This window comes from Penaeus chinensis, chromosome 5 (genome assembly GCF_019202785.1).
Source record: "Penaeus chinensis breed Huanghai No. 1 chromosome 5, ASM1920278v2, whole genome shotgun sequence".
NCBI classification, from domain to species: Eukaryota; Metazoa; Arthropoda; class Malacostraca; order Decapoda; family Penaeidae; genus Penaeus; species Penaeus chinensis.
Genome location: NC_061823.1, coordinates 11429740 through 11439892, shown reverse-complemented (window position 1 = coordinate 11439892; position 10153 = coordinate 11429740).

Genomic DNA, 10153 nt, shown 5'->3' with positions numbered 1-10153 from the left:
AATAATAATAAAATAATGATAATGATAACAAATCAATAATAATAACAACAGCAACAACAATGATAATAACAACAACAACAATAACATTAATAACAACAACAACAAAGCTGTAAACGACGGCCGAAGAGAGCGTGACTGGAGGCTGAAGGGCATTAATTCTTAGCCGAATGATAATTGTCCGGAATTGATCGTTTGGGGAGAATAGAGATAGAGGAGATAGGAACGCAGAAAACAAAGAAGGGTGAGGGGAAGCAAAAAAGAAAGAGGGAAGGTTCAAATAAGAGGAGAGGGAGAGAGAGAGAGAGAGAGAGAGAGAGAGAGAGAGAGAGAGAGAGAGAGAGAGAGAGAGAGAGAGAGAGAGAGAGAGAGAGAGAGAGAGAGAGAGAGAGAACACTAAAAGAAGTGACGAATACGATGGTTAGTAAATGAGTTTATCATATTCTCGTTAATTACGTTGGATCTGCCTCAACCTCATTTTTTTCATCGTTGCTATGTACATCATTCGCTTCCGATGTCAGTATCTATATCATCGTGTCAAATTGCCGCTAACTGTATTGAACTATTATCACGAATTAAATCGTAATGAGATATATTGAATTATAATGAAATGGTTTAATATACAATTAGAGATATTTACTCATAATTAAATGTATCAATTTCCCGTTACCAAATTATTATGAAATATATCATATGTGTTAAATTCGTTATCGATAGAGCGTGCCTTTCATATCTACGTAAATGTCTGTAGAGTCAAGCCTTTCTGAGACACAATATAATTCCCATTAAAAAATATATAATATATTTTCAAATATTGATGTCCTTAGAAGGATGTATCAACATCAGAGAGAGACCTCTATTGACGGATCTCCCAAGTATCGCCATGCTTACTTTTAGAAACTATATCTTCATTAATTTCATTCGTTTTACTCGGGATAGCATAAGTAGAATGGGAAACCCACTGAAGGACGTAACTCGACCTTACCCGGAGTTTGGAAGTAGTTTATTGGGCTCGCGGGTTTAACAGCCTTGAAATGGGCCGATGGGTGCAATTGTGTACAAAAGATCGAGCTCGTATACTGAGAAACAACCAGTCCAAAATAGTGTTGTAATAGGACTCCTCAAAGAAGGTTCTTAAGTGGTAAATAAGCACAGAGGTAAATAGGCTCTTAACCCAATGCCGTCGGGGAAAATGAACAAAAAATGGGGAAAATGCTGTGCCCATTTTCTATATTTTTTGTGAAATGTCTGCTCATAGATGGCTTTGCTAGTGCTTAGCCACAAAGGAGTCAATTAATAGACCTTGTGACCATACGTGATTTGAATTGGCGGGAAAAACGTGTTTTTTACTAGTGCTATGGATATCGATGGTGTTATTTTTATTATAAACATTATAATTATTATAATGTTTTTTAATATTAGTAACAGCAAAATAAGCTAATGTAAAATATTTCGTAAATCAAAGAAAAGGGTGAACGGGCGAGACGGGCAGTACTCCTAACTGGCTCATTGGTGACTTAGTACAAGTATAGCCATCTATGTGTAAAAACAATCAAACACTCGTGTTCGAACTCTTGATGAGACAACACCTTGTTTAAACGCAGCAACAATAAATAATAAGTCTTGCGCCACTTGAGCTACCCTGGAGCCCGGGGCCTCTTGTCTCGCTTGACATTGTTGTTCCTGAGTTTTTCTTAACGTAAATTGAAATAAAGTAAAATCCTGTAATTACAGAACCATCATTGTGCTTTGCCAGCACCTTCAGTGCTTTGTATTTGCAGGTGACACGAGGCTACAGTAGTAGTAGTCAGCACCCCACCCCAGACCCGCAGCTCTCTTCTACACCAGGGTAGCCCTTGTGGCTTTGACCCCTGGGTAGGGAGGCCCAGTAGTCTGGGGCGTCATTTGGGCGCACTTTTTCTTTGGTCCTGAAATCTTTTCCTTTATAATGTGACTTTCCTGAGCCTACCGGAGTTCCTCGGAACTCCCGTATTCGCTTGGGGGGTGGGCATTGAATTACCGTCCTTCGCCTAGGCAAGTTCGGCGGTAAGGAAGTGTCCCACACATAACTCGATCCCTCTGTGGTACTGGAGAACGCAACCAGGCTTCCACTGAGGGGGTAGAGGACGAAATACTGATCCACTCTCTTAGCTATTGCAGTTAGGTTGATAACAACAGTTAAGAGGTTTTTGTCCCTTCAGGACTACGACTTTGAGCAGAGGGGTCGGACCTGGTCCGATACCCAGAATGAATGACTCCCCGGCTACCCCTTCTCCTCCTAAAGGAGGAGGGGCGACTCATGACCACTCTCTGACTACGAACAATGGTACCCCCACTAATGACAAGACGAGACGACCAATTTTCAAAATCCCCACCCAGAATGCAAGGTTCGCGAATGTAAAATGCGTGAATGAAAATCAGTCGCTTATGAACGTAAACCCCTTTATCATCAAAAAGGTCCTTGATGGTCAAGTGGACGGCGATTTTGATTTTGTCAAAAAATTGCGAGATGGAAGCCTCCTTGTAAAAGTACAATACAACTCCCAGATTAAGGATTTACTTAAGCTGACGCAAATTCATGATCTTCGAGTAAGAGTAACTATTCCTATTGGCCCAAATACCTGTAAGGGAGTAATCTTTCACAGGGATTTGAGGACGATGGATGAAAGTGAAATTCTTGAGAGCATGAAGGACCAAGACGTAGTGGACGTTCATTGTATGACCAAGAAGGACGGGAATGTGCGAACGAAAACTGGACTGTGTTTTTTGACTTTTGCCTTGAATAAAATCCCTGAATATGTCAACGTCGGTTATGAACGTGTACAAGTAAGACCTTATGTCCAAAAGCCAATGCATTGTAACAGATGCCAAAAATTCGGACACACCTCATTAAGATGTATTGACAAAGATTCTTCTAAATTCACTTGCCGTAAATGTGCTGAAGCTCATGACACCATCACATGTACTAGCAAAATTTCTAAATGTGCTAACTGTGAAGGTCCCCATCATTCAGGATCTGCCGAGTGCAGCATCCTGAAGAAGGAGACTGAAACATTGGCATATATGAGAAAGCATGAAGTTAGTTATACTGAAGCTAAGAGGAAAGTGGAAAGTTTGACACACAAACCCGATACTTCCTATGCTGCAGCGGTAACTAGCAACACCCCTAGTACAAGTGATGTCAGTCAACAGCTTGCAGCCAAGGATAAGGAAATTGCCGAACTCAAACAAACCGTTAAAGAATTAAATATTAAAGTTTATCAACTGACAAAATTGGTCGATCAAATGGCTGCATCAACCCAGCCTAAACAACATAAGGAGGATGATACCGAATCACAGTCCGGAGCGCACCTCCCCGTCCGGGCTACTCCTGTGAGGACTTCGTCTGGCTCACGATCGGTTTCTCGAGAGAGAAGCAGGTCGCAGTCTGTCAGTCGTCTCCCTCGCCAGGAGGTGCAGGACATGGAGGCTTCTGTCTCCAAACCATCCCGTGAGAGGTCCCCGGGAAGCGAGGGAGAGGAGGCGCCTCCCTCCCATAAAAAGAAAATAAAAACAGGTGGACAAGGCACTTCCAAACCCCATAAAACGTAATCATCGCGTCAACCATTATACAATGGAACTGTCGAAGTATTAGATCTAAAGTAAATGACCTTAAATTATTAGCCTCGTCCTATGCTCCCGATATTATAGTTCTCCAAGAAACTCATTTAACAAACCTCGTCTCTGACGAGGTCGTATCGCTCAGGAACTACCATTTATGTCGGAAGGATCGTGAGGGTAGGGGTGGAGGCGGAGTCGCCATGTACATCCACCAAAGCCTCCCTTTTACAGAAGTGACTATTGATTCTACTTTGGAGTTTGTCGCATGCAAAGTAAAAATTAATGGCACGTATCTGGCTATATGTTCAGTTTACTGTCCGCCTGATAAAGTGATAATCTATGATGAGCTTTTTGCTCTTCAGGAACGTCTGCCACAAAATAAAGTAATTTTAGGTGATTTTAATGCTCATCATACGTTATGGGGTTCCCTACGGGTGGATGGTAGAGGTGAGCAAGTAGTTAAGCTGATTAACGAGTCTGATTTAGTCCTTCTGAATGATGGTAGTCCCACGCGGGTGGACGATAATACCGGGAATTTGAGCTTTATAGACATATCACTGGTCTCATCATCAGTAGCAGCCAAGTGCCTGTGGCACACCATTGACGACTCGTTGGGAAGCGATCATCTTCCTATCTTGATTAAATATTCATGCGACACAGTGAGAACGCCTTCAGCGCCTAAATTTAACGTAAAAAAAGCAGACTGGGTCGCCTTCACAAGGAGCGTCAAGCTCGAACTTGTTGGAGAAACCATTGATGATAAAGTAAACAATATTCAGAATTCGATTTTAGAAGCAGCTTTGCTATCCATTCCTAAAACTTCGACAGATAGCGTTAAGCATAGAGTTCCATGGTGGACACCAGATTGCCGCAGGGCGCTGTGCCGACGCAATAAGGCCTACAGGCTTTTCCAAAATAACATCACTAATGAGAACTTTTGCAACTACAAACAAGCAAGAGCTAGGGCTCGTAGAGTAATTAGACAAGCAAAAAGAGACTCCTGGCGGAGCTTTGTCTCTACAATAAACAGCAATACAAAAATATCAGAGGTTTGGTCCACTGTTAATAAAATCAATAAGAAAAAAACATCCATCAAAATTAAAAACATTATTGAAGAGGGTAACAATCTGGATTCACCTAGAGACATTGCTAATGCACTCGCCAGGCAGTTCTCTCATACAAGCAGCTCAGCAAACTACCATCACGCATTCCTGCCCATCAAGGAAGCGGCTGAGCTGCAACCAATTCACTTTGCCACAGGAGATGAACTTGATTACAATAAAGATCTAACAATAGATGAGCTTGTCCGAGCCCTAGAAGCCTGTAGAGGAACATCCCCAGGCCCCGATGAGATTCGATATGAGATGATAAAGCATCTTAATCATGATGACATGATTAAGTTGCTAGAAGTGTACAATGAAATTTGGAAAAGCCACACTTTTCCAAACTCATGGCACTTCGCCCACATCATTCCCATATTGAAAGGAGGGGGTAATCCCAGATTTGCCATCTCCTACCGCCCAATTGCGTTGACAAGTTGCTTATGCAAGGTCATGGAACGAATTGTTAACAGTAGGCTATTGCATTTTTTAAATTCCAGTAATTTACTAGTTGACGAGCAGTGCGGTTTCCGAAAGGGACGCCAAACTCTCGATCAACTAGTAAAGCTGGACAGTCATATTCAAGAGGCAATTGCCAAAAAAGATTTTTTTATTTCAGTATTTTTAGATATAGAAAAAGCCTACGACATGACATGGCGATATGGCCTACTCAGAAAACTTTATGCTTTCGGATTACGTGGAAACTTGCCTTATTTTATTCAAAACTTCATTTCTGACAGAACGTTTTCTGTCAAATTGTTTTCTGACAATATCACTTTTTCGGACATTTTTGTCCAGGCAAACGGGGTCCCACAAGGAAGTGTCTTGTCACCTACATTATTTCTATGTATGATCAATGACATCTTACCAGCTCCTCCTCGGAATCTTAAATACTCACTGTACGCTGATGATTGTGCATTATGGCATTCCAGCAATAATGCAGAATTCTCAGCAAATCGCATCCAATTGGCACTGGATATGATTCATAACTGGGGCCTCCAGTGGGGTTTTAAGTTTTCCATTAGAAAGAGTATTGGGGTAATTTTTTCACATAGGAGGAAGCCGAACATCAGGCTAACTCTAGACAACCACCCAATACCTATTCAAAATTCTGCAAGATTTCTTGGGCTACTTTTTGATAGTAGACTCAATTGGAAAGACCACATTGGTCAGTTAAAAAATAAATGTCAAAAAGCACTAAATTTATTAAAGTGCATTTCTGGTAATAAATGGGGAGCTGATAGACAGTCTTTGCTAATGGTATATAAAGCCCTGATTAGGTCTAAAGTAGACTATGGGTCAATCGTGTATGGTTCGGCATCGAAAACAAGTTTGAAAGGATTGGATGCTGTGCAGAATGCTTGTTTGCGTGTGTGTCTTGGAGCCCTAAAATGTACTCGAATCGAGCGTCTTGAGGTGGAGTCAGGAGTACCTCCCCTCCGACTCAGACGCGGCCAGTTAGCACTGACCTATGCCGCAAAGGTGGCTCGAGACCCGAGCCACCCTAATGGCAATGGAGGCATTAGGCCCTTTGCCTCGTCGAGAAAGTCGGTATAGATCTCTCTACCATCGATACCCTGGTTCAGTCAAATATAGCGCCATGGGAAACCCCCAATTTTTCTATCATGGAAGCCTGGCTTCCATCAGCCAAGGCCATGGCGCCGGAGGGTGAGGTACGCCAGAGGTTCAGAGAGATCCTTATTAAACATCTATCTTTTTTTCATATATATACCGACGGCTCCAAGACAGATGAATGTGTAGGTGCGGGTGTATGGTCGACTGAATGTGAACTAAAGTTTAGACTGCCGAATCATACATCGATTTTTCTTGCTGAACTTTTTGCCATTGATAAAGCTATTGATTTTGCACTATCGACGACCCACGATAGAATAGTTATTTTTTCAGATTCACTAAGTTCACTTAAAGCTATTAAATCCTTAGATACCACTAAAAATGAATTGCTGGGTAATATCGTTCGTAAATTACACGGTGCCAACAAATCAATCAAACTAATATGGGTACCAGGTCACTCTGGTATCCATGGTAATGAACAGGCTGACAAACTAGCCGGGTCAACTGGCGATCTGGACACTACCATAGTTCGTACAGATCTCAGGTGTTTTGTGTCTCTTATAAAAGCAAAAATACATCTCCTGTGGCAAAGTGAGTGGACCAACCTCCAACTCAACAAAATAAAACACACAACAGACCTGTGGGACACATCCCACAGGAAAGACAGAAGGGAGGAGGTGGTGTTGGCCCGCCTTAGGGGCAACTCTACCAAGCTCACCCACCTCACTCCCTATATTGAAAAAAAAATTCCACCACAATGTCCCCTCTGCAACACCAACCTTACCATACCACACATCCTCATGGTATGCCAACAACACCATGCCCATAGACAAAAAATAAAACACTATTTCCAACAAATAAATAAAGAATTTTCATTAACAAATTTATTATCAGACAACGAAAAAATAATCAGTAAAGTAATCACTTTTTTAAGGGAGACAAAACTTTATGACCTTATATAGATTGATAGAATAAATAGGATCCATTGGCTTAATAAACTTGGCCACATGCCGCTGGTTGATAGCCAAGAAATCCAACAAAGAAAGAAAAGAAACAATCAAACAAGTACTAACAGTGGGCATAGCACGTGTCTACCCGTCGTACCCGTCGGCAAGGGGTTAAGTGAAATATAAAGTACAGTACAACGGTAAAGAGGTTCAGTAGTTAAAAAAAAAAAAAAAAAAAAAAATACAGTACAAATGTAAAAAAAAAAAAAAAAAAAAAAAAAACTTCTAATGGAAAAAATAAACGCAGTACAAAGGTAAAGAAATTCATAAATAAAGATAAATAAATAAAAGATATGTTTAGTACCTGAGGCTCTGAGCAATGCCTGGCTCTCAGTACCGTGCGAATTCTATAGTGCAAAGACTTATTCAAAGCTGTTCGTGACGTCAGGCAACACTAAACAGATATGCAAAGGTAATTCTAACAATACAGCAGGAAGTGGAAAACAGTGTATGTGATTCTTATTTATTTATTTATTTTTACGAGATTTTACACAAAGGATGTTTGAACACATGAGTAATATCGCGTGTATCTTTTGACTTTTTATTAATCGAAGTTGTAAATGATGACACGTAAAAAAAGGGGAAAATCGTATCGCCTTGATCACCATGTAAGCCTTCTCATTATTACCCCAGGCTTAATCGCGGTAGGCATCTGATAATGATCACCTTCATTAGTCTCACAGTAATTAGTATCACTATCATTAGCATCACTGTCATTAGTATCACCATCATTAGCATCACTGTCATTAGTATCACCATCATTAGCATCACTGTCATTAGTATCACCATCATTAGCATCACTGTCATTAGTATCACCATCATTAGCATCACTGTCATTAGTATCACCATCATTAGCATCACTGTCATTAGTATCACCATCATTAGCATCACTGTCATTAGTATCACCATCATTAGCATCACTGTCATTAGTATCACCATCATTAGCATCACTGTCATTAGTATCATCATCATCGGTCTTGTAATAATTTGTATCAGTATCGTTAATTGCACCGTTATTAGCATTATTACCATGCGTCTCATCACCATTAGGTTCATATTCATGTGTCACGCTGCCTCGATCCTTACCACCATTAGTTTCACCTTCGCCAGTCATTAGTCTTAAGCTGAGCACCATTAGGCTCACCATTATATTTTTTTCTCATTATCATTATCAAGTCTTTGACACTTGATTATATCTTGGTCGCTGATACCGCGACAGTGACTCTCAGCTTGCAACATTTGTACGAAATTCCTCAAATAATTTATGGGTTTGAGGTGTACATGCATATTTCAGTGTGATCTTTCTGAAGGGTTACGTTCATATCTCTTTCTCTCTTTCTCTCTCTCTCTCTCTCTCTCTCTCTCTCTCTCTCTCTCTCTCTCTCTCTCTCTCTCTCTCTCTCTCTCTCTCTGTCTCTCTCTCCCTATCTCCCCCTCCCTCCCTCCCTCTCTCCCTCTCTCTCTCTGTCTGTCTGTTTGTCTGTCTGTCTGTCTGTCTGGACGCAATTTTTTTATGTTAGTAATAGTTGCCAGTACTTTTCAGTAGGATTTGTTGTTATTCGATTATTAAATATCGCATTCATAAAAGTTAATAACTGGAAAAAAAAACTTAAAAGTCAATGTATGAATAAATAATTTTATGAAAATCCACAGAATGTCCGCACAGTCCGCGCCTTCCCCGATCATTTACTTTGGATTCTTGTACAGCTAATAGGAAAACCTCTCGAATTCTCTCTCCTACCCTTGATTTTCTCGAAGCGGGGACCTCGACTTTGCACCGACATAGTAAACTTTTTTTTCCCATAGAAGGTCTCTGTGTAAGCTAAAGGTCTTCGTAAGGAATCGTGTGATGATGAGTCTCAAAAAGCGAATGGTAAATGGTGAACTTTTGGGGGTAAAGAACAGTTTAGGGGTGTCGTGTTTCCCATATTGGTTTAACTTACACATAAATGGTTTTGTAGGAAGAGGAGGAAATGGAAGAGGAGGAGGAGGAAGATCTGTGTTTCGTTGCTCCTACGCTCCCCGATAAGAGAATGGTTAATGTAATAACAATGCATCCCGTATTTATGTTACAATGAGAGGCTAATAAGGAAGTGTTCTATTGATACACGGCTCTTGCGGGAGGGAAAGAACAACCTAACACTGATTTGTTCATCGTGGTAAAAAAATGGAGGAATAGACAATTTGGGCAGAGAGCATACGTAGATGTATATGGGTGTGTATGTGAGTGTCATAAGATGTGTATATGACAAATAAGGTTACCTGTGAGATTATATGAATCATATAAATGAATGCGTTATAAAAAAAAAAAAAAAAGATATTAGCATGAATATATGAAATAGCGTTAATACACATACCAGTGGTCATCAATGGATATAAAAGTGATATCAATAGTGAATATGAATTTCAACAGCAGAAACAAGAAATGCCTCGCATGAGTATAACCCGGTTACACTCTCCCTTGGATTGCGTAAATTGCGAACTGGATCTGTTGAGGTAAATCTAACTGGTAGGCCTTGTAATGCGGTAATTTTCACTTGTTCTTTTGTGGGATTCTTGCCGATCGTTATCATTAGTATCATTATATTGGTGGTTATGATATAATGATGATACTGGTAAAGAATGAAAGGGGGTGAAGCTTTGAGAATATTATTAATAAAATAATTATGATGTTGATATTAGATTATTATCATGAATTATCATTCATGGCAATGATTAACATGTGAATTATAAACGTTTTTGTCATTATTCCCTTTCCTCTTACAAATATTATCATTTTTATAAACCACTATTATTGTTATCATAAATTACTCTATCGCCGTTCTTGTTATTATAAAGAACCGCCATTATAACGAACATTACCACCAGAATAATCTA